Below are 27,434 nucleotides of genomic sequence, written 5' to 3' on the forward strand. Positions count from 1 at the left end.
TTGCAGTCAAGAAGCAGAGAATCATAGAAATGTAGGGCTAGAAGGACCTCGAGAGATCATCAAGTCCAGTCCCCTGCACTATGGCAGGACCAAGTAAATCTAGACCACCCCTGACAGTTGTTTATCCACCCTGTTTTTAAAAACTTCCAATGATAGGAATTCCTCAACCTCTTTGGAAGTCTATTCCAGAGCTTAACTATCCTTATAGATAGAAAGTTTTTCCTAATAGCTACGTAAATCTCCCTTGCTGCAGATTAAGCACATTACTATTTGTCCTATTTTCATTGGACAAGGAGAACAATTGATCACCATCCTCTTTATAACAGCTCTTAACATATCTGAAGACTGTTATCTGGTCTCCCCCCCTTGTTAATCTTCCTTCTCAGGACTAAACATGCCAAAGTTTTTTAACCTTTCCTTATAGATCAGATTTTCTAAACCTTTTAACATTTTTGTTGCTCTCCTCTGGACTCCCTCCAATTTGTCCACATATTTCCTAAAGTGAGACACCCAGAATTGAATACAGTACTCCAGCTAAAGCTTCACCAGTGCTGACTAAAGTGGGACAATTGCCTCCCGTGTCTTACATACATCACTTCTGCTAACACACCCATGAATATTAGCTTTTTTTGTAACTGCATTACATTGTTGACTCATATTCATTTTATGATCCACTGTAACCCCAAGATTCTTTTCAGTGCCTACCCAGTACTGCCATTTAGCCAATAATTCCCCATTCTGTAGTTGTGTGTTTGATTTTTCCTTCATAAGTAAAGTACTTTGCACTTGTCTTTATTGAATTTCATCTTCTTGAATTCAGACAAATTCTCCTATTGTCAAGGTCATTCTGAATTATAATCCTGTCCTCCAAAGTGCTTGAAAATCCTCCCAGCTAGGTATCACCTTCAAATTTAATAAGCGTACTCTCCACTCCATTATCCAAGTCATTAATGAAAATATTAAATAGTACCAGACCCAGCACTGACCCCACTGTGGGACCCTACTAGATACTCCCTCCCAGTTTAATGGTGAACCATTGATAACTGCTCTTTGAGTAAAGTATTTCAATCAATTGTGCATCCACCTTATAGTAATTTCCTCTGGACCATATTTCCCTAGTTTGCTTATGAGAATGTCATGTGGGACTGTGTCAAAAACTTTACAAAAATTAAGGTATAATCTACTACGTTCCCTCCACCCATTAGGCCAGTAACCCTGTCAGTGAATAATTATTGGAAAATACCATCCTCTTCCCTAGCCATTATTATAAAAAAAGGGAAAAGTAAAAGGAGAGTCACCCTGCTTTCAGAGGCTCTTTTCCTCTAAGGATTCTTTATTGATGTAGTAGTCTGCCTTCTTCCCCTCCATCTCCTCTTATTCTAGCTTTCGTTGTTCCAGGATCCCTACTCATTTGTTTTATTTTCCAATCATCTTTTTCCTTTCATCTCTTACTCTCTGTTTTCCCCTATCCCCCCTTTTCTTTCTCCTTTCCTCCTACATCATCCTCACTGAACTAACCCAGAAGGGGATGTCGGAAAAGCCCCATGTGCTTTCCCTTCTCTCCCCCTCATGACCACTGTTAGCATCAGTGTACTGTGCATGCACAAGATGCACCAGTGCTGAGGAGCAGCCCCAATGGGTGATTAGCCAGGAGAAGCATAGAGGTGGTGAGCATCAGTTCCTCAGTAGGAGAGGGTGTATGGTATGGATGGTGTCACCTGCTTTCTTGCTCTTATCTGATCACAGTCACCCTGTTTTCATACACAGAGAGCCCCCTCAGGCAAAAAGACATTCAGACACTACAGGGATGAGAGTGGTATAAGTATTCAGAGAAACAAACAAGCAAGGCCAACACAGATAGCAATAAGAGGTGAGTTACTGGATCAAAGGCCTTTAAGTCAAATCTATCAAGGATAAGATGATGGAGTACTAACCCTTAAATTACCATGGTTTCCGAGGTTTCAGAGTAGCAGCCGTGTTAGTCTGTATCCGCAAAAAGAACAGGAGTACTTGTGGCACCTCAGAGACTAACAAATTTATTTGAGCATAAGCTTTCCTGGGCTACAGTCCACTTCATTGGATGCATAGAATGGAACATATAGTAAAAAAGATATACACATACATACATACATATACACACATATATATATATATATATATATATATATACACACATACAAAGAAGGTGGAAGTTGCCATACAAACTGTAAGAGGCTAATTAGTTAAGATGAGCTACTATCAGCAGAAGAAAAAAAGGTTTGCAGCGATAATCAAGATGGCCCATTTAGACAGTTGACAAGAAGGTGTGAGGATACTTAACTTAGGGAAATAGATTCAATATGTATAATGAACCAGCCACTCCCAGTCTCTATTCACCCCCAAGTTAATGGTACCTAGTTTGCATATTAATTCAAGCTCAGCAGTTTCTCCTTGGAGTCTGTTTTTGAAGCTTTTCTGTTGCAAAATTGCCACCCTTAAATCTTTTACTGAGTGGCCCGAGAGACTGAAGTGTTCTCCTTCCAGCTTTTGAATGTTATGATTCCTGATGTCAGATTTGTGTGCATTTATTCTTTTGCATAGAGACTGTCCGGTTTGGCCAATGTACATAGCAGAGGAGCATTGCTGGCACATGATGACATCTGAGTAAAATAAGAGCCTGAGAACAGGTCAGGAAGCTCTCTCAAGAGCTCTCTCAGGGTGCACGCTCTTTTTTCAAGTGTATTGTCAAAGAGAATCAGGCCTCTAATGATTTCAGCTGGCTGAGTGGCCCCTCTGTGTAGTCCATTAAATAGGGCTCCTCTATGCAAGGAGTCTTTAGGACAGCAGCGAGATTAAGCATAGCAGCAGGGTGATAAATAATTGGGGCAGTAATTGAAAGGAATCCTGAGTCCTGATAGTCAAAGGTTTTTTTATGCTTTCAGTTATGCCACACAGCTTTTTTGATTTTAGTGAATTTATGGTTTAATTAAGAACTGAAATTGGCACTGTTTATTTTCATGCATTACTTCACCACCACTGAAACACAGCTACCTCTTGGGGTGAACTGTGGCAGCTGTGTAACTGCGGAATAACTCTACACAGTTGTGTCAGACAGGAAAAGAAGAAGAATCCTATATTTCCCACTGAAACAGCAGGAGAATTTTCAGGGGGCAGAAAGTAGCCACTAGAGATGTGCAAATTCTGAAATGAAATCCATTTCAGTATTCATCACAATCAAAGTTACCAGCTACCTAAGGATGATGAACATTTCAGTGATCCCTGGACTATTTGAATGTATAGTCAGGTAGAAGCTAATATTGGCTATCTCCCTCCTATAGGGAGTAAGCACATCACAGTTCCTGTGTCTTCATAACATAGAACCCAGATCTACAAGTTACTCAGGGAATTGATAACTATTGTCTTGTCACTACCTCTATAATGAGCTGAACCAAAAACCTGGATCTGAACCTCCCCTGAAACTTTGGTGATAGAGAGGCTAGAAATTCAGAGCCAAATTTCTGCAGCTTGGGACAATGTCTATTATTTTAATTTATATTTCTTAGCAGCAAATTTAGTGGAAGGTGGCAGATTGACAGTCCGGAGAATGACGTCTTGTATTTACCTACAGAGGATGTAAAAGATTGTAACTGGCGGAGTGCATTAAAGGGAAGGAAGGGGGTTCACCTTCCTCTGAATTATCTGTTATTAGCCACAGCTGGAGGCAGGATATCAGACTTAGTAGACCTAATGGTCTGATCATGTACAGCAGCAACTCCTGTTTCTTGTCTCCCCACCTCCCAAATCTGTATGAATTTTTGTTTCTGTTTTCTATTACACTCTGCCCTCTTCTTACATCTTAATACTAGAAAATATTACACAGAGGAAGGATCATGCTAAAGTATTTATTAGCTTATTAAAGCTGTTACCCCAAGTTTATAGAAAACTCACAAAATCCTTTCAAGCTTCATTGTAGGAGTCAGAGTAGCAGCCATGTTAGTCTGTATCCGCAAAAAGAACAGGAGTACTTGTGGCACCTTAGAGACTAACAAATTTATTTGAGCATAAGCTTTTGTGAGCTACAGCCCACTTCATCTGATGCATACAGTGGAAAATAGAGTAGGACGATTTTATATACAGAGAGAACATGAAACAATGGGTGTTACCATACACACTCTAACGAGAGTGATCAGGTAAGGTGAGCTATTACCAGCAGGAGAGAATAAAAACCTCTTGTAGTGATAATAGCTCAGTGGTTTGAGCACTGGCTTGCTAAACCCAGGGTTGTGAGTTCAATCCTTCAGGGGGTCATTTAGGGATCTGGGGGAAAAATTGGGGATAGGTCCTGCTTTGAGCAGGGGGTAGACTAGATGACCTCCCGAGGTCCCTTCTAACCCTGATATTCTATGATAATCAAGATGGGCCATTTCCAGCAGCTGACAAGAACACGTGAGGAACAGTAGGAGTCCAGCATCTTTTGATTAGTGACAGTTACAAAGAAAGAATGTTCATCTAATCTTAATGTTTTAAGGACCTCAGCATGCATCTCAGTGAGCCAAATAAATAGACCCCTTGGCATACTGAAAATTCAGTCTTATCCCTACAGAACATCCCTTCAAATGTACAGAACCATGAGGATGAGACACGAGTCCACATTAACTGGACCTAGTTTCTGGTACAATGATCAAAACAGCAGCAAAAGTGCAATGTTCTGAGCAAATGTCATTGACCCACCATGTTGGAAAGTCACGTTGTGGCCTGACACGGTATTTCAGCTGAACTCTACCTTATTCTCCTCCATAGGACTTCTGTGGTCTGATAACTGTAGTGAGTTGCTTCTCCTGCAACGTCACACTATAGTTCCTCCCCTTCCAGGGTATCAATGTCCCCAACACTGAATGTCCAACAAAATAATGGCAATCAACACAATATCGTTCGCTCCTCTTGGGTTCCTTTTCAGTCTCATTATTCTTCCAGGGGAATGGCTCACAGGGCTGCCCCTGGGAGTCCCTCAGTAAAATTCAAAAACTTGACAAAACTACACACTAAGCAACTTGCACCTAACATACTGGGCTACCTCCCTGGAGCCTTGCCCCTTTTTCAAGGCCCACTATAGGAGCTAACTCCACTGCAGTGTCTTCTTCCACAGTTCATGGTGTTTTTTCCTCTCTCTCTGGTTCCTCTCAGGTCCTTCTTATACAGAGAACACTCCAAACCATGTCCCTCCCACACTGTGTTAAATTTCTTCCTTTTAACTCCTCCCTGAGCCTGATACAACCACCAGGTATATCAAGATGGGGCTAATACAGCTCTCAGTGTATAGTTAACCCTTTCATGGCCAGAGTGGAGTTTATACACTACATCACATCAAGGCTTTGGCAAACCCAAACAAGAGACTTCTTCCAGAGAATCCAGCCTTGGTTTATATTCAACCCAGTGCATTCTCGGCCAAGACTCTGGCACTTCAGCATGTATACTGTGATGCAGACATGATCAGTACTTCTTATAGTTCTGTACCTAATCATCAAATCTTGGGGCCTTGATTTAAAGAACTTCCAGTCAGTGCAACCACCACAAATAGTTCCACAATCATGACACTTACGTGATTAGACCTAGCCTTGAAAGTTACCTTTCCATTAAGACGAATTAAATAAATATGCTCCTCTCTTGGTCCTGTGGTTTCAGTATCTCTACGGAGTCAACCAGACAACAATGCATCACTTTATGCTGTGAAAGGTAATCTTCAGAAATGGAAGGGCTACAGGTTGCATTTTTATGAAAAGGGAGCATGTATTCTGCAGACATCAAGAGAAACAAATCTAATTTGCTATGGGAATTCTTAAATGTTTGGCATTTGAGATTTTTTTCCCCCACTGGAGTTAAAGCTCTCGCACAACAGTAGCATTTGCACAGGTGGATTGCTACTGGTTTGATGTGGTCCTTTTGTTGTTGTTACCATCTGGTCACTGTCCAGTGGCCCACAATATATGAAAAGAGTTTGGTGGGGAGCTCAGAACAGGTGTTAACATAACCCTCCCACCCCATCATTATAATTGTTGGCAGGCTCAGCAAGGATGTCACAGACTAAAAGGGTCCTGGAGACTTAGCTGCTGTCTTGTCCCCAAAGGGGGGCCTTGCAAGTCAGGGTTGAGGTGTGTTGCCACTGGGAGAAGAATGGCAGTTTAGCAGGAAGCTTGCACTACTGGTGCTTGGGTTGCACATACACAGAGGATATCCATTTCCAGGGCTGTTAATAAGGCACCTTTCACTATCAATGCATGATTTAAATAGTGAAATAACCAAGTAAACTTTGCAGAAGACAAAATTTCTGTGAAAGAGAACTCACGTGGGGGGGGGCGGAGTGAATTTGATTTGCATTTACTAGTTGGTAGTTGACCCTTGCTGTTCCCAATACTCCCTTCCAGGTTGTATGTTGGATCTCAGGCCAAGGTATGCGTGAACCAAACCTCAGGATTTGGACATCTCAAACTTTGGGGAAAATTCAGATCAGGATCTGAACTTTATGGCTCAGGCCCTTCCCAAATATGCAGCTGGACAATGTAGGTTCAGCACTAGGGTGCACTGTATTGTCTTTTTTATTAGAGAACAATCCCTTCCAGCCTCTGGAGGTATTGCCTGACCAGTTTATTAAGGTGTAGGCCTGGCTTGACATAAGTACCTTGCCTCATTTCTTGGTGGGCATGATTGCGAAGGTGAATGGAAGGTTAGGTTGTAAATAGGGGCTTGACAACAGTATACTGGAGTCAGGACATGTGTACTAGCTAAGGTAAGCAGCAACACCATGATGCTATGGAATATGGACAAGATAAACCTGTAATGTAAAGATCAAATTCCATGTGAACATGGACATAACATGCTGTACAGGGATTGGTTCCTGCAAAGTAACCAATCCAATCCAAAAATGTGATTTAATGTAAAGCAAATGCAATGTAATGTGTAAACATATATAAAGGAAGAGGTTGTCTGTATAACTTTGGATGTGTAGTATACCCTAAACCCACCCCCTACGCTTGAGTCTGATCAACTGATCAATATAGGAATCTAAGTGATGAAATCCAGAATTGAACTGAGTGTTTTGGATACCAGAGAACTGGATGAAGCGTTCTCCAAGAACTGGACAAAGTGTTCTGAATAAACTAAGCCCTGGTCTATACTGGGGGTGGAGGGGTGGGGTTAGGAATCGATCTAAGTTATGCAACTTCAGCTACGTGAATAATGTAGTTGAAGTCGACATACTTAGATCGATTTACCGTAGTGTCTTCATCACAGTGAGTCGACTGCTACTGCTCCCCCGTCAATTTTGCTTGCGCCTCTCATGGAGCTGGGATACAGGAGTCGACGGGAGAGCGCTCGGGGATTCGATTTATTGCATCTAGAATAGATGTGATAAATCGATCCCCTCTGGATCGATCACTGCCCGCCGATCCGGCGGGTAGTATAGACATACCCTGGGTGGAAATGGTTTTAGAGGGAATCCCAACATTGGGATAGATCTTATTCCTATGAATTAATCTGAACCACCACAAGGTAACAGTGGAAATGCTCTTTGTCCACTAGATGGCACTGTGGTATCAACATTGAACTTTCTGTGACTTGAAAATGTGTGGTACAACATAGCTGAGAATGTTTTGGAGACTACATTTTACAGGCATTTCAGATACAATAAAATCTAATAGAGGAGGGTAGTTGCTAGAGAGAGAAGGATAGCCTTGTGGTAAAAGCACTGAAGCAGGACTCTGAAGAGTTAGGTTCAGCTCCTGGATCTCCCCAGACTTTCCCAGCTGATTCTAGGACACTTGCTCAGAGAAAATTTTCAAAAAGTGGCTATTGATTTTGGATGCCCAGCTTCAGATACTTTGGACTTGACTCATTTCATGGATGCTGAGCATCTTTGATTTCAATGTGAGTATGCAAGTATTTAGCACCTCTGAAAATAATGACCAGGTTGGGCACCCAAAATCAGTGGCCAGTTTTGAAAATATTGGCCTTAACTGCTCTGGCTTCAGTTTCCCATCTGTGAAATGGAGTCTGTAATACTTGTCTACCTCACTGGGGTAGCCTGATAATAAAATCACAATGACTGGAAAGTGCTCAGATATTATACCAATAGGGCTATTTAAGTGTCTAGACAGATAAATACAGGAGACAGGGTAGGATTAATTTCTTCGGTAGAAAGAACAATATGTCGTATAATCTAGGTGTCATGATGCAGCAACCTTGTGAATAATTTGGAACATTAGGCAGTGAAATAACAGCTATTTTCTATAGAGTGCAGATAAATGTGCGTATTTAATGGTTGGGGCATCTCGTGATGAGGGTATATTTTTGGAAAACTGATTTGGACCTAGAGATGGTATTAGGGAATAGAGTTAGCTTGGTTTGTCCTCATCTGTGAGGAGAGGCCTAGTGTAGTTGTGGCCTTTTTAGAAAGGTGTATCCTTAGTTGGCTGGTTCAGTTGAGTTATCCTACAGCACTCCTCTGCAACAGGCAGAACTTTTACCAGGACTGGGTAGGTAATGGTGATTTGGTTTCTTAGTAGTTTTTCACATTTAACTTTTTTTTTTTAAATCCATGGGATCTTTGTGTTGACTTCTGAATTCCAAGAAATCCAAAATATCAAAGCAAAACTCAGCCCAAGTCTCCACATTCTCCTGATTTGGGTTGAAAACATTGGACCACTGAGTTTTGTGTTTTCCATCCAAAGCCATAACACAGTTCTGACACTATTGGAGGCCTAAAACAACTGTCCTGATTTTCAGAGATGCTGAGTACTCACAGCTGCCAGTAAAGTTAAAGGGAATTACAGGGACTCAGCTCCTCTGAAAATGATGACATTTATTTCCGTGTCTAAATAGGGGGTTAGATGTCTAACTGTAGGCCATACAAATTTGAAAAATTTCACTGTAATCTCCTGATGGCTCAGTTTCCCCACCTATAAAATGGAGATAATAGTACTCATTGGGATAAGATTAATTTGTAAAGGACTTTGAGATCCTTTGATGAAAAGTGATATGTACATGGGAAGTATTAATTAATGCTTTTATAAAATCTCGTACCCATTTAAAAGCATTCCCTAATGTATAGCTACAATAATATGTGAAAGGTTTCAGTGGTAGCCATGTTAGTCTGTATCAGCAAAACCAAAACTAAACGAGGAGTCCTTGTGGCACCTTAGAGACTAACAAATTTATTTGGGCATAAGCTTTTGTGGGCTAGAACCCACTTCATCAGATGTATGAAGTAAAAGATACAGGAGCAGGTATGTGTGGCACTATAAAACAGCTAAACTTTCTCCCTACTCCAGGTTGGCATTAACCCATTTGTACTCTTACAAACAGGGCAAAGTATGATTTTTAAAAAACTGTCCTTAACAAATACAATCTCATGTTTTTTATGTGTATTACAAGTAACAGATGCCTCTCTTGGTGTCTTTTAAAGCTGCTAAAATAGTCTCAAAGTCTGAGCTGAAATTAATGAGACAAAATTTTCCATGATGGAAAATATCAGGGTAGGAGGCATTGCAACAATTAGCATTGTGCCAACAAAGGCATTTGCCTTGGGGGAATTGGTAATGGGATACACTAGCGTCTTTAATTATGGGTCACTGGTTTGAATTCAGCTCTGGGTTTTAGGGATCTGAAATTGGTATCATGTGATGGTTGTCTGGAGGCCTACGTGAAATGAGTTATGGTCTCAGGCCAGTATGACTGCATTGTTAATTATCTATAAGCATTGCTTCTGTTGTGCTGTTTAATTGGGTTTGTATGAACAGCAATCATTTCCTTTTTCTCCTTTTTGTGAATATAAAATAAAATAATAATTTGAAAAAATCTACCTCCACAGTTGGCACCTCATTATCAGTCTTAGCAGAAAGGAGAAGGGCTGAAGGGCGATGGAGACTGCATTGCTTTCTTACTCAGACAGTAGATACCACACAGCACAGAATTAATATTTAGGATTTGATCCTGCAGGGTGCTGAGCATTCCGCCCTCAATCCAGTGAAGTACTTAAGCATCTGCTTAACTTTGAATACAAGTAGTCTCACTGAGGTCAGTAGGATTACTCTTGTGCTTAAAGTGAAGCACATGCTTCATTTGGGTTGGGTTGGAGTGCCCAGCACCTTCAAGGAACAAGCCCATTATGAGGGTAACCGTGCACTATCGCTGCCTGGGCTGTATTTTTTCTGAGGATGTTAAAATTCTTCAGCCTTGTGACCCAAGACAGGATTTCAGTTATTAACAATGATCTCATTTCTTTTTTAGCACCAATATGCCAGCACAGTACAGTTTACAAATAGAAAGATGTTCACTGCCCCAAAGACCTTTACACCATAAAATCTAGACACACAAAGGAGACAAGATACATTGGGACATTCAGGGATAAGAAAGTCTTTTGCCTTTTTGTTCTTCTTCCTAAAAGTTACAGCACACTCACTTCTCTTGGGCATTGTAGAACAAGTGGGTTTTGAGGAAGAATTTGAATGAGGATTAGTTGGCGAACTGAGACTAGGAAATCATGGAAGGTAAAAAGCTAATGTACTATCCCACAGCACCATCTAGTTTCCAGTGGCCTTTATTCACTATAACATCTGAAAGTGACTTCCAAGAATCGATGACTGAAGACTTACTAGACACCCCAGTGACGGACAGATCATTATCCTTATTTTACAAGGTATGAGGTATGGATAAGTTAGCTGTCTTGCTCAAGGTCACATAGTAAATCAGTGTTAGTGGTGGTAATAGAACTCAGGTCTCTAAATAGAACTCCAGTCCAGAGCTTGAGCTACCAGACCATGATAGTAAAAATAGCATTTCCACCATCTTTCTTTGTCAAAGGCACAATACTACATAGAATGAACTTTGGAATACAAGCATTTGGCACCATGATGTCTAATGTAAGATATCCACAGAGTTACTGCACCAGGGATCTCTGAGGTGGAGAGGGTGGTAATGCCCAGCTTCACCACATCAGAGGTAGCTGAATTCCTCTTGATCTCTCCCAAATGTCTTGTTTTCCTTCTACCGTATCAGATAGTCATTTTATTACTGCAGCTTTCATTCAGCAGTGAATTTGAGTAAATTCAGAATAACAGTATTTAGCATTATTAATATGAAAAATTTCCCTATCTTTTGTTTTACCTCTTAGGGTCTGAATAATATTCAGAAACACCACTAGTCAGTGCTCTTAATTTCATTGAGGATTGACTACCTTTTTGTTTTACCGAAGGTAGAAGAACATCAAAACAACAAGCAGACCTTCATGATTTACCATTTATCCCTAGCTTTACTGAGTAGGTATGAGATATTCTGCTGCATTACATTGCTCAGCAGAGTCCCTCAACTTGACTGGAATCAACTTTCAGCAGACCTCCTTTAAGGGCCTGATCCCAAACCCATTGAAGTTGGTGGGAGTCTTTCCATTGGAGTCTTTGGATCACACCCCAAATGTGCTTGCATGTTCTTGGGTTTGTATGTATAAATCCTGCAAAAAATGACATGTGCACATTCAGTGACCTATTCTGGGTGTGCAAATGTGCTCAGACATTTTACAGGTGCAGCTAAGGATACCCACTGGAACTGTGATTTTCATTTCTAAACATGAATTTCTGTGGAAAAGTATTGGAGTAGCTCTGATCTAGAAATATTGCTGAGCCAGATCCGATTCTCTTATCAGTTCTAACTTGAATCTGTTAGTGGATTGGGGAGTGCTATTATTTTATTATTATTATTATTATTATTATTTTATTATAGAATTATTACTTTCTAGCCAGTCTCACATGTTGATTTGATTCATCTCTCATTAGCAGCTTTCCATCAGATCACATCAGAGTCGTTTTGTATTAGGGTTCTTTTAGTTAATGGGATATGAAAAATAAGGAAAATGTATATCAGCAGCTGACATAATCTACTGGTAAATGTGAATGCTACATGACATGAAGCTCTCAAAATGTATCAGCCCAAACACAGTTCTCCCTCTCTCTTTCTGCCTCTTTTCTGCTGTATTAACAATCTGATGTGGAAAAACTCCATTGCCAGAAAGTGGGCAAAAAGCCCCATTTTCACAGCTACAGTAGGATGCAATAAGAGAGCTATATATTTTCAGCTGTCAGGTCTTCTTCTTGTTGTGACCTCATATTGCTTACCATCACATCCTAGCACATACAATTGCCAGATCATTGCACTCTGCTTGGTCACTGGAAGAGTATTCATGCTCAAGCAGCTGACATGGCAGTTTACTTCATCTTTTGAGGCTCTCTCCCACCGTCACAGGTCTTGGGGCCAGTGATGTAGTCCCACTTGATCAACGCATCTCCAGAGTGGCCAACTCCAGTGCGGAGTCAATTCAGGCAGTGCCATGAAGTCCAGGTTTGATCTGCACCTGGTGTGGGTCCCAGAGTGCACAGGCTGCAAGGTTATTCTCATGTTCGCCATGACTGAGCCCTTGTCTGTTTTGGGGGACAATGTTAGGGATTTAACCATGGCAAGAAAACTTTGTTGTAACCTCAGTCAACTCAGCATCAGTATTATATCATATCGCGAATGTCTTGGATCTATGCATTGCCTTGTGTGCTCTACTCTATTAGCAACTTCCCAGCATACATTAGGAGGAGCAACGCCTGTTGTCAGGTTACAACCAGGAAGGTTAGAAAATCACAAGCACAATAAAATTACAGATTTAGCAATGTTTAAGGGCCTTTTCACAAATTTTGCTGTTTTCTGCTGAATCCTGACATTCTTTTATTAAAAAGAAAGTCTGGAGCCCTTTGCATCACCCATGCCCTGCTTCTCCTTAACTTCTCAGCCGGGGAGAAAAGTGCCTTAAACCATGATAGCAGCAGGAGTATGAACTCTCCTGTTTGTCTTAATGAGGACAAAAACTGCTTGGGACCATTTAACTGCTAGTGTTATTAAATCACAATGGTAAGGGCAATTTAATCTCTGGCAGAACTCCACTGCTTTCTCTTGTTCTCTTTCTCTCTTTCTCTTGTTCCTGCTGATCAGTACAGTCGGGGGGAAAATGGCAGTAAATCTCTGTTTAAAGCAAATTTCTGTTGTGTTTTTTGCAATTTTCTTCAGTACATGGTCTGATCCTTCATTCCCTAATGAGGCAAAACTTTCAATGAAGACTGGGAGATTTGCTTAAATAAGGAGTAGAGAATCCAGCTCATGTCATTTGGTAAGATTTCTGAAATAAGTTATGTGAGAATTTATTAGAAAGATAGTTATACACTTTCAGCCTGGTCTAGTGAAGTTGCAGCACAACTACTGATAGGTGGTATATCCTCTCCACTCCTGTTAGTTTCAGTGGGAATTGATGCTCAGCCCATTGTAGGAATGGGTACTGTGGAAAAGGAAAATCCCTCTCAGGTTCCTCCATTTCTTTCCCACCATGTCCCTAGGTGTGTATCTTGAAATCAAAGTAAGTTAAACAAAATGTTATGCAATCTTGTCCCTGAGGTCCTATATGTCACAAACAGAATCTTCCAGGAGATTTGCTAAGACAGAGAGATGTTTTGTATCTGGATTAATAAAAACTAGGTTTGTTGTGGAAAATCACAGGAGAATGAGATGGGAGCCAGAGGGTGCCAAGAAGTGATGAGCAGATGTGACAAAATTAGTTTTGTCTGTCCAACACCGGAGAGTACATGCAAAATTTTTCTACCACTGTCTTCTTTGCTTGAAAATAAGGTTGGGCAAATGGCTTAAAAAATAATCCAGAAACATTTCAGTGACTCCTAAGTCAAATTTTGGTTTGGTATATTCACTTTCATGAACGTGAGTGGGAGCACAGGTTTTTTGGAGTTTTTTTGTACTACTATTTGGGGAGAGGGAATTTCAGGCCTGTAGCTGAGGTTGTTTAATCAAGAAACAAGAAGCAGTAGAAGTAGTATAGAAAGGTTAGATTATCCAGTTAGGTAATGGAAACTACAGCATGTGACTTAGTTGACCAGTCACATTGCTCTGATTGGGCTTCTCAAATACGCTGAGTCAGAATGCCAGAAGCTCACACTTATTTGAACAAAATGTTTGGTCAGACAACTGCAAGTAGCCAACAAATCTGTAATAATCATACTTTGTTTGTGGGTAAAGAAAAGGAGTACTTTTAAAATGTGTTAGTCTCTAAGGTGCCACAAGTACTCCTTTTCTTTTTGCGAATACAGACTAAGACGGCTGCTACTCTGAAACCTGTTTGTGGATAGAGTGTGAGTAGGAAAAGAGCTACAATTGGGGATTAAATTGTTCATTGTGAATTGCTCACCCAGCTCTTCTGGAAAGTGATCTCCTGTATTAGTGTTTGATGCCTTCTGAGATAAATCAAAACAGTCTTGCTGTGTGCCATTGGGTTGCTTCTAGTCACATGCTATTAAGCTTACCACAAGCATGCACCTTCTTGTCCATGGCAATACAGGATTATTTTATTATGTTCTCTCTCTTTCCTCAGATTCTGAGTCAGATTAATCACCCTTGTAATACAGTGGCTGTACATTTTTAGTATAATTAAAAATGTAAATTTCTGCCTTTCTTTCTAATAGTTAGACTGAGGAAATTATTTTTCATAACCCTCGCAGTTTTTCTGTAGTAATCCTTTATTCCAGAAGCCTCTTTTTGTTCTTGGCTTCACATCTGATGTGGACATTTCACAAGGTAATCATTCCTGAGAGCATGGCTGGCGGCAAAATAGAAGTAATTAACTACCATTGCACAGCCAGGGTTTTGTGCCCACTAGCATTATTATTATTTCTACTGCAGTTGTGGGCAGAAGCTCAAATCAGGATTGGGCCTGTTATGCCAGGTACTGTACAAAAATACAGGCAGATGTGGCCCCTGCCCCAAAGAGCTTCCAGCCTAAGAAAAGTGCCATATGCAGGGTGGAGGAGAAAGGTAACATAAAATATAGACAATTTGATATAGCTATAGTCATATGTAATTAAAATATTATAAATATTGTGCCAGCTATCCCCTCCTGCCTTCAGTCTAGCCATCATTCATTGGCAGATTTCTTACAGGGGTAGGGCAGATGGGTATTGTTATTGGGTTTATTCCTTCACCCACTTACTTCCCTGATCCTTCTCACATGAACAGAGAGCAACAATACCCAAAGTCCAAAGGTGCAAACAATTTGATGTTTATTGGGGTAAACTTCCAGCAAGCATGATTCCAGTTTCCTTCCTTAGCATCCCCCTTCCCAGCTCTGACACCACAGAGCCTTACCTGTGTCCCTGTTCCCATTTCCCCCCTTAGCAAAACATGAGTCCAATTTCCCCACCCCATTCCCTGTTCCCATTTCCCCCCTTACTTCCTGATTGACTGCAGACTATATAGTAAAACTTGTGTTCTGCTTAGCTATACCTTAACCAATCATTTTACTGAAATTTAACTAACCAATCCTAACATATTGTAACATGATTATTTAACCAATTATATCCCACCACCTTAATTAGTTTACACCCAGCAAAATTAATTATACAGCAGACAGAAACAATCACAGACCCAGACAAAGATTACACAGACAAACAATAGGGAAATAGGGACTACAATGATAGAACAAACACAGAAATAAGGATTTCACATCACAGCTATTGATAAGTGAGTTCTTGCCAGACAGGATGCTATCAAACTAAGTTTCCTTTTACATCTTCTAGGCACTTCCCTTTCTCTGGAGGTGATCGGCATTATCAGGAGAGGATTGTATTCCTAACAGCCCAATAGCACCTTCTTTCAATGTGACTAGTTTGGAATGTGAGGATGTGACCGGTCGCTTCCCAGCTTATGGCTGCCTCTGCTGCTTAGCCAAAGGCCTTAGCCTAAGCACAGGGCCTCAGACTGTCACAGTAAGAGAAGGCCCTAACACAAGCAGACAGTGATTTTGATTCTTTCTTTTATACCTCTATAACTAGCTAAGTGATAAGAATACACCTAAATTCTTAGAGTATAGGCCTTTACAGACAGGCCTGAATATCTATATCCTAACAGGGATCAAGCCATTTGGGCTGTGCTAGGTCAAAGAGTCCATTAACTCAAATAAGATTATTTGTTCATGTAGCCTGAATGAAGATCTGAAGAACAATGTACTTCAGTGGGACTTAACATGTACTAAAGAAAAGCACATGCTTAAACACTTTGCTGCATATGAGGTTGTTTCTAAGGATTATGGAGCATGTGAAGAAAATAAAACTAGGGCTCCTTTATTAATGATTTGAAACTGTTTTTATTCATTTTTCTGGGCTTGCGATTTATACTCCTCCATCCTATTGCTGAACATTCATGCAGCAGAAAAAAGTCACTGAGATAAATTCAGTGATTCACTTTTGAGGAAAAAGAGACAAGAATATTAAATGAAATACATTGGAGATTAATTTGTCTGGGGAGTTAGATACACTTCTCCCTCACTCCTGCACTACATTTTTACTCCACAGAGCATTAGATTCCGGATGGATGGTTAAATCTATTAGCTATGGAATAATCTCCCAAGGGAAAAAAATGGAAGTCTCAACTTCTGGGATATTTAGAACTAGATTGGATAAAGACCTGAAGAATTAATGTTAGTTCTGTTTTTAAAAAATGTACCATTCCAGAGAATAGACTCTCAGGAACAATGCTATGCTGGGCAGAGGGAAGGAAGATAAAGAGATAAATTACTTAAGTCTTTTCTACCTTTAATTGATATGATCCAAAGGAAATTCATTAGGATTAATGCTGAATGTCCTGAGCTTCCTTTTGGGGAGGGTTGGTCTAGAGAAGGTGGGGCATCCTAGCACATTTACCTTTGGCCTTTCATTTTCTGAATAGGATTTAGTCTCCTGACTACACTGCACTCAGAATCATTCCAATAAGATCCTTGCTAACGGATGAGGGTGAGGTGGAACTAGAAGTCTTATGGGAGGGCCCGAGTGTCCCATGAGGACTCCCGACCTTATCCACAAAGCTGCTTTCTTGTAACTTCTCTCTTCAAAGCCCCCTCTCTCCCCTCTTCCCCACCATAAGGTGTACTTGGGGAATGATGTCCACAAAGCCTCTCACTCTAAAATTCAATATCTGAAGGCATACTACTGAACTCTGGGCTAAAAGATGTAAGGGAGACAGGGCTGTAACACCAACTTTATGGGATAAGCAGTGACCCAGGTAAAAACATCCACCAGCCTTATCCAGGGGGAGAGTCTATGTCAAGTGCATTTTACATCCTTTCCAGTACTGTTATTCAGGAAGCAAGCACAATGCAGACAAACAATTCTGGTCACCTTCCACTTTTCTGCCAGGGTGAGCTTCAGTTGTCATCTGAAGGAAATCACAGTATTTAATGTGGAGAGATCATTAGTAATGGAGAAGAAGACAGAACAGACTCCTTAAGGAACAGTCTTTTTGTTCTGTGTTTGTACAGCCCCTGACACAAAGAGGTACTGGTTTCCATGTAGGGCTTCAAGGCTGTATGATAATACTAATAAATAATAATTAATAATAGTCAATCAAGTCCAAAAGGTGTGATTTTGATGAACCACTAAGGTATGTGTTGTTGTCCAGCTATTTTGAGTTCTTCTCTTTTTCTCCCTGTGGCCATCTCTGCAATCCATCCATAACATAACTAGATAGTAATCCAAATTAGAGAAGAGAATTTATTCACTCTCCTAAAATGGTAGGACAAGAAGCCTGAAACCAAGTAATGGAAAATTTTATTCAGACAAGAAGAAAAAATTCTGAATGGCAAGTGCAATTGAGACAGTGGCACAGGCTCCCCAGTGGAGGTGGTTGAGGTACCATCAGTGCAGAGAATAGATTAAAAAAGAAATTAGAAAACTTCTAACAGGAATGACATAGGGAATAGTCCTGCAAAATGTAGCCTCTGATTGGACATGTGTTTGTGCATATTGTTAAAAACAACATCACAATACATTGTTTGTCTGTCCATCATCTAGAGATGGCCAGATATTGAAAAAACTGATTCATAAATATTTTTGCCAATCTGAGAGCTAGGTTTGTGCATGCTAAAGATTGAACAAAACAGAGACATCAATATCTCAGCAAATAAAAGTGCTGAGTTGCTAGGATTCCTTATTTTCAAGTATTTAGCTGGCCACCAGACATTTGTGAACTGTTTGCAAATCCTGAAAGGTTCACAAATCTTAGCACAAAAGAATATTCTCCTGCAAATTCTTTGTTATTCTCAGACACATAGGAAAATGGGAATTTCCCCATTGATCAAATCTGTGGTGCATTTGGTCTCCAGTATCTTAGAGTGGCCATACCAAATACTTAAAAGGAAGATGCAATAAACTCCATACTGGATAATAAGTAATAAAGCACTCTTAAGGGAAATGGTCAATTCTAAAAAGCTCCCACAAGCCAGAGCAATTTCTCAGCACAAGATAAAACAGTTCTAGAGATTAATTCTGTGTTGTTGTTTTCTAGTTTAAAAGGAGTTATTCAATAAGGGAGCAGAAACAATACCATGTGACTTAGGTGACCATCACACACCAGGAATTGTGGTTAAGAGTGGCAAATATAAAATCAAACAGTTCACAAACAGTCCTTAAGGCTGAAAATTGTTCATCATCCAAGCTATTTGGAGATAATTATAAAGAATAGATCCACTTGCAGGAATCAGGCTAGTTTTGCAGACAATTCACAAATGAGAAAAGGTGACATTCACAAGGAATATTATTACAATATAAATAATTTTCCGTGATCTCTACCCTTCCTTAATGTGTATAAACTTCTTCCTCTACCGAAGGGAATGCCAGCCTGATTAAGTGTGTTAACATAACTCTCAAGGGACTCAAAGTAATAGTATACAAGTGACAGTATTTCCTCCTTTAAATTATATATTCATCCTGTTTCCCTCTAGTGACTGCTGAAGGTCTTAGTCCAGTATACCCACCCAGCATAACTGTTTCATGGGTGACACCAGCTAACACCTACTATGTATCTGCCTTCCTGTATTCTGATTTATTTGGTACAATAATGAAAGAACCTCCTACCTCTTGCTTCGTCTGGTTAAAAGCTGCTTCAGTTTTACAAAGTTAGTTGGTGAGATTTTGTTTGTTGTTTAATAAAAGCAATTAGCCAGCCCAAAAAAGCTAATGTCTTTTTATGTCAAAATATACTGGAGACATCTGCTAAGCGGGATGTTGGCAACCTATATGCTGCCTGTCCCTGGCATATGCACAGACAGGCACAACAGCACAAAAAAACATGACAGGAGTAGTATGCTTGTCCCCTTCTCATCCTGCAGTGAAACTGACTAGGAATTTTTCTTGTATAAAAAACCTTAGAAAAAATTCACAGATCCTTTTATTAGTTAGGGATCTAATCAGGCATTGGAATCTGAACGCCTCAGTATGCTGTCTGCTCTGGCCACTGTCCATGCAACCCAACTGCAATGCTGACAACTAACCCAAAGAGCTAGGCTGGGGTGCTCCCCAAACCCTGTTTGGTTTTGGCGCCATCATATTGGAAAAAGTCTCCAACTGCCATTTTCTGAATTTCCGTCTGACCCAACAAAAAAAATCAACAAATTTTTTTTGGAGAGGAAATGCTCTATCACCTATACACTATCCCATATGCTGCTACAGTGGATATTTCTGCATTGAAGGATAATTTCATTAATGCACAGGATAGCTAGGAAAATGCAATTCAACAGCAAGATTTTTGTGTCTATGGGTATATCTACATTGGAACTGGAGGTGTAATTTCCAATGGAGGTGTAATTTCCAGCTAGTGCATTAAAAATAGCAGGGTAGCTATGGCAGCACTAGCAGTGAGGTGGGCTAGCTGCCTCAAGTACAATCCTATCTGAATCCTTGGTACGTACTTGGGTAGCTAGCGGCTCCTGCCGCTCTGGATATATGTCTAGTTTTAGCATGGGTATATTCCCCTGAGCTGGAAATATCACCAGCTTCACTGTAGACATACCCTATGATTTTAATATTAGCTTACATGGGTGCTTAAATTTTGCCTTTGTGTCTGTTTCCTTCTATACTTTGTGCTATACTGGATGAAATATGGCAACCTAGTCAAGTTTCTATGACAGATCATCATTGAGTGGCTGTGTCCTAAAAGGGAGATAAATTCAAACAAGAGAAGGTAAAGAGAAGAGGAGGGGGAAATTGGGGAAAGTGAGAGATGGAATGCAGAGGAGAGAAATGGGACGATGAATCCTAGGCATGAAAGGGAGGGAGGCAAGAAGAGGGAGAGGTGAGGAAAAGGGAGAGAAAAGGGAAAGAGAGGAAGGATGATGTTGAACTCTGTACACCTGATGCCACAAACTTCACACTTTTCTCTAGTATTAGCTTCTCCTTTCTTATATTATATACCTAACACATTTCATCACAAGGATCCTAACATTAATCATTACCAAGGGTTATGATGGATGCTCCATCACTGACAATTTTTAAAACAAGACTGGATGTTTTCTAAAAATATGCTCTAGAGTTACTTTGGGGGAAGTTCTATAGCCTGTATTAACAGGGGGTCAGACTAGATGATCACAATGGTCCCTTCCGGCCTTAGAATCTATGAATTAGTTCATCCCCCACTGAAATGGTCCTGTGATCATTTTATAAGGTGCCTATCACTTTGGTATTGAAATGCCAAACAAAGCATGAAGAAGCATCAGAGTCCAGAGCAGTGGCATTTTCTCCTTTGATACCATTGGATTACAGAGGGTGTATTATATGTGCTTGGATTTCTGTACATATTGGCTGCTGTGGTAATGTGTGCGTCCAGGAGCCAGCATGACCCCAAGGCTTTGTAGTGTGGTAAATACTGAAATCTGGGTAATGGCCAGTTGCTCCAAGTGTTCCCCCATTCCCATGTATGCCTTGACCTGGCATTCCGACAGGAGAAGTAGTCAGGGTGAAAGAAGAATGAAGAAGTTAATACAAAAAAAGTAAGTCATTAAGCAAATGTGCCAGATTGCAGAGTGGCTCCACACTTTGCAGAGATGCCGCAAGTAACTTCCTCTCTTAACATTCTCCACAGGCTGGCCATGTTTAAGGTTTTCCTGTTGTGAACTCACCAGCCAATTAAAATAATAATCAGTCAGCAGAGCAGAGCACCACAGACAAGCTTGAGATGGAGGTTTATTTACTTCCCTGGCGTATATTTTTTTTAAGGAGACATAAAGGATCAGCCATCCATCTCGCAGAAGAATGTTACAGCCATGCGTCCCTGAAGGAGAATGGCTTGTCACTGTACAGACACCGCTCAGAACTGAAAGCTTTTCCTCTCACTTACAAAGTCTTTTAAAAATAATCATAATAATCCTAATAAAATCCCAAGCAAGGGCTAATCAACATCCATGTACATGACAGATTTTTGAAGCTAGGAGTAAGAGTAAAACCTGAAGACAGCAATAGCATATGAGAGAAAAGCAGTTCCCTTCCATCGCACAGCCCTCCTCATCCAAAAAAATCCTTTTGTGTGTGTGAAAAGCAACAGAACTGAAGCTGGATTCCATGGAGGGACACAAAATGATTGGGCTGGGCCTCCCGCCTGTCATGAGAACATGTGAATGTCTCTGCAAATGATCGGTCAGGCCTGATCATTTGTCAATCTGCACCTCTTGGAATGGAGACCACAGGAAGAAGTGGCAGCAACAGCAGGCCTTGAATTGGGATCTCTCCAGGTGTCAACCTTAGTAGCAAAACCAAATTTCTTGCAGGACCTGGGATTTACAGGCCATGCTTTTCTCTGGCTGGTGGTTTCAACAACTTTATTTTACAAGTTCTCAGATTTAAAAAGAAAAGAAAAATGCAGCAACATTTGGCAGAGCTCAAAGCTTAGAAGCTTCCTCATTCTGTTCAAGCAGAGTTCCAGGCCTTCTGAACATGGAATAACTGGTCCCATCCAGATGTGATTGGTTAAATCTTTACTTCTGAATGAATTTGAGTGCCAATTAACAGGCCTGGAGGCAGAGAGTCTTTTCTTTATTCATAATCCAGCTACACCCTGAGTAGTGGCTGTGCAAGTCCCCTGAGCTATCCTAGTCAATGTGCCTCTAGCCTTTTCCTGGAAGAACCTCTGCTGGGGTGAAGTGACATCAGTATCCTGTCTATGCTACACCTGCTAATGAGGGCTCTGATCCTGCAGCGAACTCCATGAGGACAGATCCCTGCACCTGCCCAGGGTCCTGTAGACTTCATTGGGTCTCCAGCTGGGCACAGGGTTCCGCCATCATGGTCATTGCAAGATCAGGGCCCTAGTTTTCAACTTAGCAACATAGTATGGTTCTAAACATGGTTTGTGTCTACATACAAACTATCGGGGGTAACCGTGTTAGTCTGTATCCACATCTGGATGCATCTGAAGAAGTGGTTTTTACCCATGAAAGCTTATGCCCAAATAAATGTTAGTCTTTAAGGTGCCACCAGATTCCTTGTTACATACAAATACTTTTAAATAGATTGCTGTACTCTATTTTCTGCAGCAGAGGGGATTGCCCACTAGGCTGCCAGTGCTACAACATTACAAACACAATGTACTTAGGCAGCATTAATGGGTAGTTAAGTCTCCATGACCCATTCATTCCCTGACATCTCTAAAGACTACACAAAAGGGCCATTTTAACAGTGTTAACACATTTTATAATGTCCAAGTGTATCAGTTTATTCAGAGGAACTGTTCTAATGATCCCTCCACAGTCAAAGGTATTTTGCCCCCACTGCTAATTTTGCTCATTTCATCTTAGAAATTCACTGCACTGGCTCAGATAACTTCAGACACTCAATCACTGTGCTGTTATTAAATAACTACATGCTAAGGGGTCAGATGAATTTGTAAGCATCATGTTATCAAGACCAGCTGAGCAATCAAAACAGAGGTTAAAGAAGAAATTTAAGACCAAATTCTGTCTGCTGTCCATGGCCATTTCTTCTTTTAAAAACAGTTGAAGGGAATTTTATTGTTGATGAAAGGTCAGTAAACAGCTCTGGGGACTAATGCCCCTCTGTTTATCCACAGGACAGCACAGCAGTAGGTTTCTCTTGCCTGCCCATGTTTCTCAGCTCAGTCCTGGGGAACCCATATCTAGGGGTAAAAAAGTAGGAACTGCAAAGGAGAAGCCTCTGCAGTCCTGCCAAGCTCAATTGTTCAAAAATTATGAGTCTGGCTCCTCCCCAAAATCATGAGATTGACTTAAAGATAATGAGATTTTAAAAAAAATATATAAATTTTGGTTTCTTTTAATTTGCTTTCTGAGCCTTTGGGGTGCACCTGTTCCCATTTTTAAGATTTTCTCTGCAACTATGAGGGCTAGAAACTTACTTTTTTAAAATGAAAGCTGAGATTCTCATGTAATATCAATATTCCAGCACCTGGAGTTTTAAGAAATCACTAAAATGCCTGAGACTCATTATAAAAATCACGAGATTTGGCAATGATGAACCAACTCTTCAGCATGGTGTTAAGTTGCTGGGGGGAGGTGCCATCTCTTTTTCACCTGAGATGTAAGACTTGACCAGTTTTGGTCATTAAACGTCTCACAGCATTTGCCCAAGAGTAAGCAAGTTTAACCCAAGTGTCCTGGCCTATCTTGCTAAACTCCTCCTGAGATTTCAAATGAATACAGCATTCATAGAATATCAGGGCTGGAAGGGACCTCAGGAGGTCATCTAGTCTAACCCCCTGCTCAAAGCTGGACCAATCCTCAATTTTTGCCCCAGATCCCCATATGGCTCCCTCAAGGATTGAACTCACAACCCTGGGTTTAACAGGCCAATGCTCAAACCACTGAGCTATCCCTCCCCCATTCATTGCCTCCTTCTGTCCTAAAGTGTTACATAGTGTTGCTTTGTGCTGTTGTGTTCCACCCAAGTGGTGGCAGCATTGCAGTGTAGGATGAAGTGACTCCTGTATATATACAGTTGTAAAACATGTTGAGATCCTTTGGGATGAAAGTGACTATAAAATATGTGATATTGTTGTTATTATTAAATATCTTATCTTTCTGGAGGTTGTGTAGATCGTATTTTTCCTCTGTAGATGTCCCACTAATTTTATCTTCAGTTTTTCTAGTGCCCTTTAAACTAAAACTCCTATTTGAAATAAGCTTTCAGATGCAGGCTAAGTGTTACTACAGCAAGCCCTCCTGCTGATGGAGCTGTGTGTCTAATTCTCGGAAGGGCTGGGGAAGCACTTTTGGCTTTCCTGTTCTTCATTTTTTCACATAGTTTTATGGGAAATCCTGATTATTCTCAGTCCCAGCTCAAAGGGAAAGAGAAATATGGTCCATTTAAAAAAAATTGCAGTTGAATTATTTATTACTTTCAGTTACAAACCTTTGTTTGATGCTTTTGTATTTTTAAAACATATGTGAACATAATGCAGTTGCTTTTAAGAGGAGATTGGAAAATAAGTAGTAAGGTAACCGGCATCCACTAATGACAGTGACTCACATATGCATACACACACAGAGACACATACACACACACACACTCTCTCTCTCTCTCTCCATAAAAACATGAAAGAATGTTCAGGTTGCAAAATGAAGTGCTCAAAAGTAAGAAAATGCCAAAGTCAGACCTGTCTGTATAACCTTAACTTTGCCCCTTTTTTCACGTGCATTACGAGATAGTCTTTAATCACAAAATCTATTGTTAATGCAAGATCATTGTCCCATTGTGGTAGGGAGTGCTCAGCAAATGAGGCAGCTGTTCGATATTTGGGATGGATCCTCCACTGGCAGAAATTGGCAAGCCTCCATTGATGTCAGTAGTGCTGACTTACACCAGCTGGGGGGCTGGCCTATATTTTTATTCTCATCATTGAGTTTGTGACCCTCTGCTTTGCATACTGCATAGCATCCAATCTCTATGCTGGATGAAGGATGAGTCCTGCTGAAGGAACTGAGAATCCCTGCAGAGCCTCTGGCCCACACAGGGCATGAAGCCCTGCTCAGAGAATCACAGAAATCAGAGTCAGTGAACACTCAACGGGACATCTTGAGCTGTGGAACTTAACAATGCACCTTGTGCTGTGGGATTGGGGCAGGGGCAGGGGATTTTTCACAGGAAATCATTGTTATTCAATGGAATTCATCCTGCAGGGCTGGAAACCCCTAGCAGGACAGGTGAAATTTCTAGGTTCCAGGAGTGGTGTTCATCTTCTGCAGGACTGAACAGGATTATTCCGTGCGGAGATAGGCCTGAGCCACATTTGGATCAAGCTCTGGATTTCAAGCTCAAAGTTTGAAATATTCAGCTCCAGAGTCTGGATTTAACCCATTAGACAAATAGGAGCTAGCTGAGAAATTCAGATCCAGACTTGGGTTTTGATTCTAACCCTCCACTCCAAATGTTCAAATCTGGGATTTTGGTTCAGGCCCATTCCCTATAGTCTATTTTCTAGGTTTTTGTCCAGTTCTGCTTGAAATGTCCTAAGCAATGGAGTGTCACTGCTACTCTTGGAGATTAGAAAGTGTGGGGGATGCAAATTTTGTTGTTTTAGTTTAATTCTAATTTGAGTTCCGGTGGACTGGGAGGAGGAAATCAATTTGTGATTCAATGGCCATGAAGGCGATTCAGCAACATGCTGTGGGGCATGGAGAGCATGACAATGCATGGAAGATGTCCTGGTCACCCACTGTAGCTAAGGACGTCCCGAGCTGTAACAATTCTTTGTGCCACTGGAATCTGGCTTCCACAGAGAATGGGACTGCCCCTGTGCAACAGCTTTTTCACTTAAAAATTTCCTGCCCAGGTTTTCTCGCAGCTCTCATCCCATTAACATTGTTTTATCAAATCTCATAATCATTAACATTATATCATTAATTCAAGTCCTGTGGCGATGGGGGCATGGGGATCACCACTGGCAGTTGTAGCCACAATCTTGCACGTGGGCGGCCTTGAGACTAGTGGCTGTCCTAGGTGACTGAGCAGTCCTTTTTAGGATAGCACCACTCGCCCTTGTTAAGGGAAAGGGCTAGAAAAGGTGCCCTAAATGTTGCCTTTCCCATAATATCGGGCCAGACTACTGCGACTGGCAGATCATCCTACAGCAGTCAAAAAACAATACAGAAGAAACGATTCACCCTGGGAGCATGGAATGTCTGCCCCCTTATGGATGGAGGTAATGCATGAAGGCCTGAGAGAAGAACAGCTCTTGTGTCCACAGAACTTGCCTGCTATAATATTGATATTGCAGCACTGAGTGAGTCTAGATTGGCCAGAGAAGATTTCCATCAGTGAGGTAGGAGTAATTACACTTTCTTTTGGAAAGGAAAAGCAGTGGATGAAGACAGGATCCAGGGAATTGGATTTGCCATAAGAACATCACTCCTGAAACAACTTCCTGATCTCCCTGTTGGCCTGAATGAAGGGCTCATGAAATTTCGATTTCCCCTGAATCCTCTACGGCATGTCACTATCATCAGTGCCTATGCACCTACACTGACTAACACAGAGGAAAGCAAGGAGCAGTTCTACTCTGACCTGGACTCCATCATCAGATCAACCCCTGCATGTGACAAACTCATCCTCCTGGGAGATTTTAATGCTAGGGTTGGTAGATACAGCAGTCACTGGAGTGGTGTGATAGGACGACATGGAGTGAGAAAGATGAACAGCGATGGACTCCTCCTCTTGGATAAATGTGCAGAACACAGTCTGCTCATCACTAACACCATCTTTAGGCAAAATTATAAATATAAAATGACATGGATGCCCCCACGGTCTAAACAATGGCACATGATTGACTATGTTATCACTCCCCAACAAGACATCCTGATGTCAGAATTAATGGAACCATAAGTGGTGCAGAATGTTGGACAGACCACAGGTTGGTAAGAGCAGTGCTGAACCTGCATATAGTCCCTTCACAGTGGAAGCATCCAAAATTTAATAGAACAGCCTTCAACATAGCAAAGCACAGCCACGCCAACTATCAGATGCATTTTCAGCGGTCACTTGATGACAAGCTTTTTTCATGCCCACCAATCACTGGCAACCCATCAGAAAAATTGGACCAGTTTACACATGTGATTATTGACACAGCTAAATCAGTGCTGGGGCCAAAGAAAAGGTACACCAGGATTGGTTCATTGAGAATGAGGACATCTCCAAACGCCTAAGTGACAAGCAGAAAGCATTTGTTGAATGGCAGAATGAGCTCACTTCCATCTTGAAGAAATATAGGTTTAAATACCTACAGAGCAAGGCCCAGTCTGAATTAAGGAGAATGCAGGATGACTGGTGGGAGAGGAAAGATGCAGAAGTCCAGCATTATGCAGATACAAACAACGCAAAGATGTTCTTTGACTCTCTCAAAGCAGTCTATGGACCATCTAAATCTCACACAGCTCCCTTGAATTCGGCAGATGGCACAACCCTCATCAAAAACAAGGACGGAATCATACAGAGGTGGGTTGAACACTTCAGCAGTCTACTCAATAGATCGTCCAGTCGATCGGCATATCCTTGACCATTTACCTGAGAAACCTATCAAAG

At 41.0% G+C, this 27,434-nt stretch overlaps 1 pseudogene; it reads left to right on the top strand.

Moving 5' to 3' along the window:
• The first annotated feature begins 10,609 nt into the window (after positions 1-10,609).
• LOC122460702 lies at positions 10,610-26,738 on the top strand (annotated as a pseudogene).
• Positions 26,739-27,434: the final 696 nt, after the last annotated feature.

Source organism: Dermochelys coriacea, chromosome 6 (genome assembly GCF_009764565.3).
Source record: "Dermochelys coriacea isolate rDerCor1 chromosome 6, rDerCor1.pri.v4, whole genome shotgun sequence".
In the NCBI taxonomy this organism is placed as follows: domain Eukaryota; kingdom Metazoa; phylum Chordata; order Testudines; family Dermochelyidae; genus Dermochelys; species Dermochelys coriacea.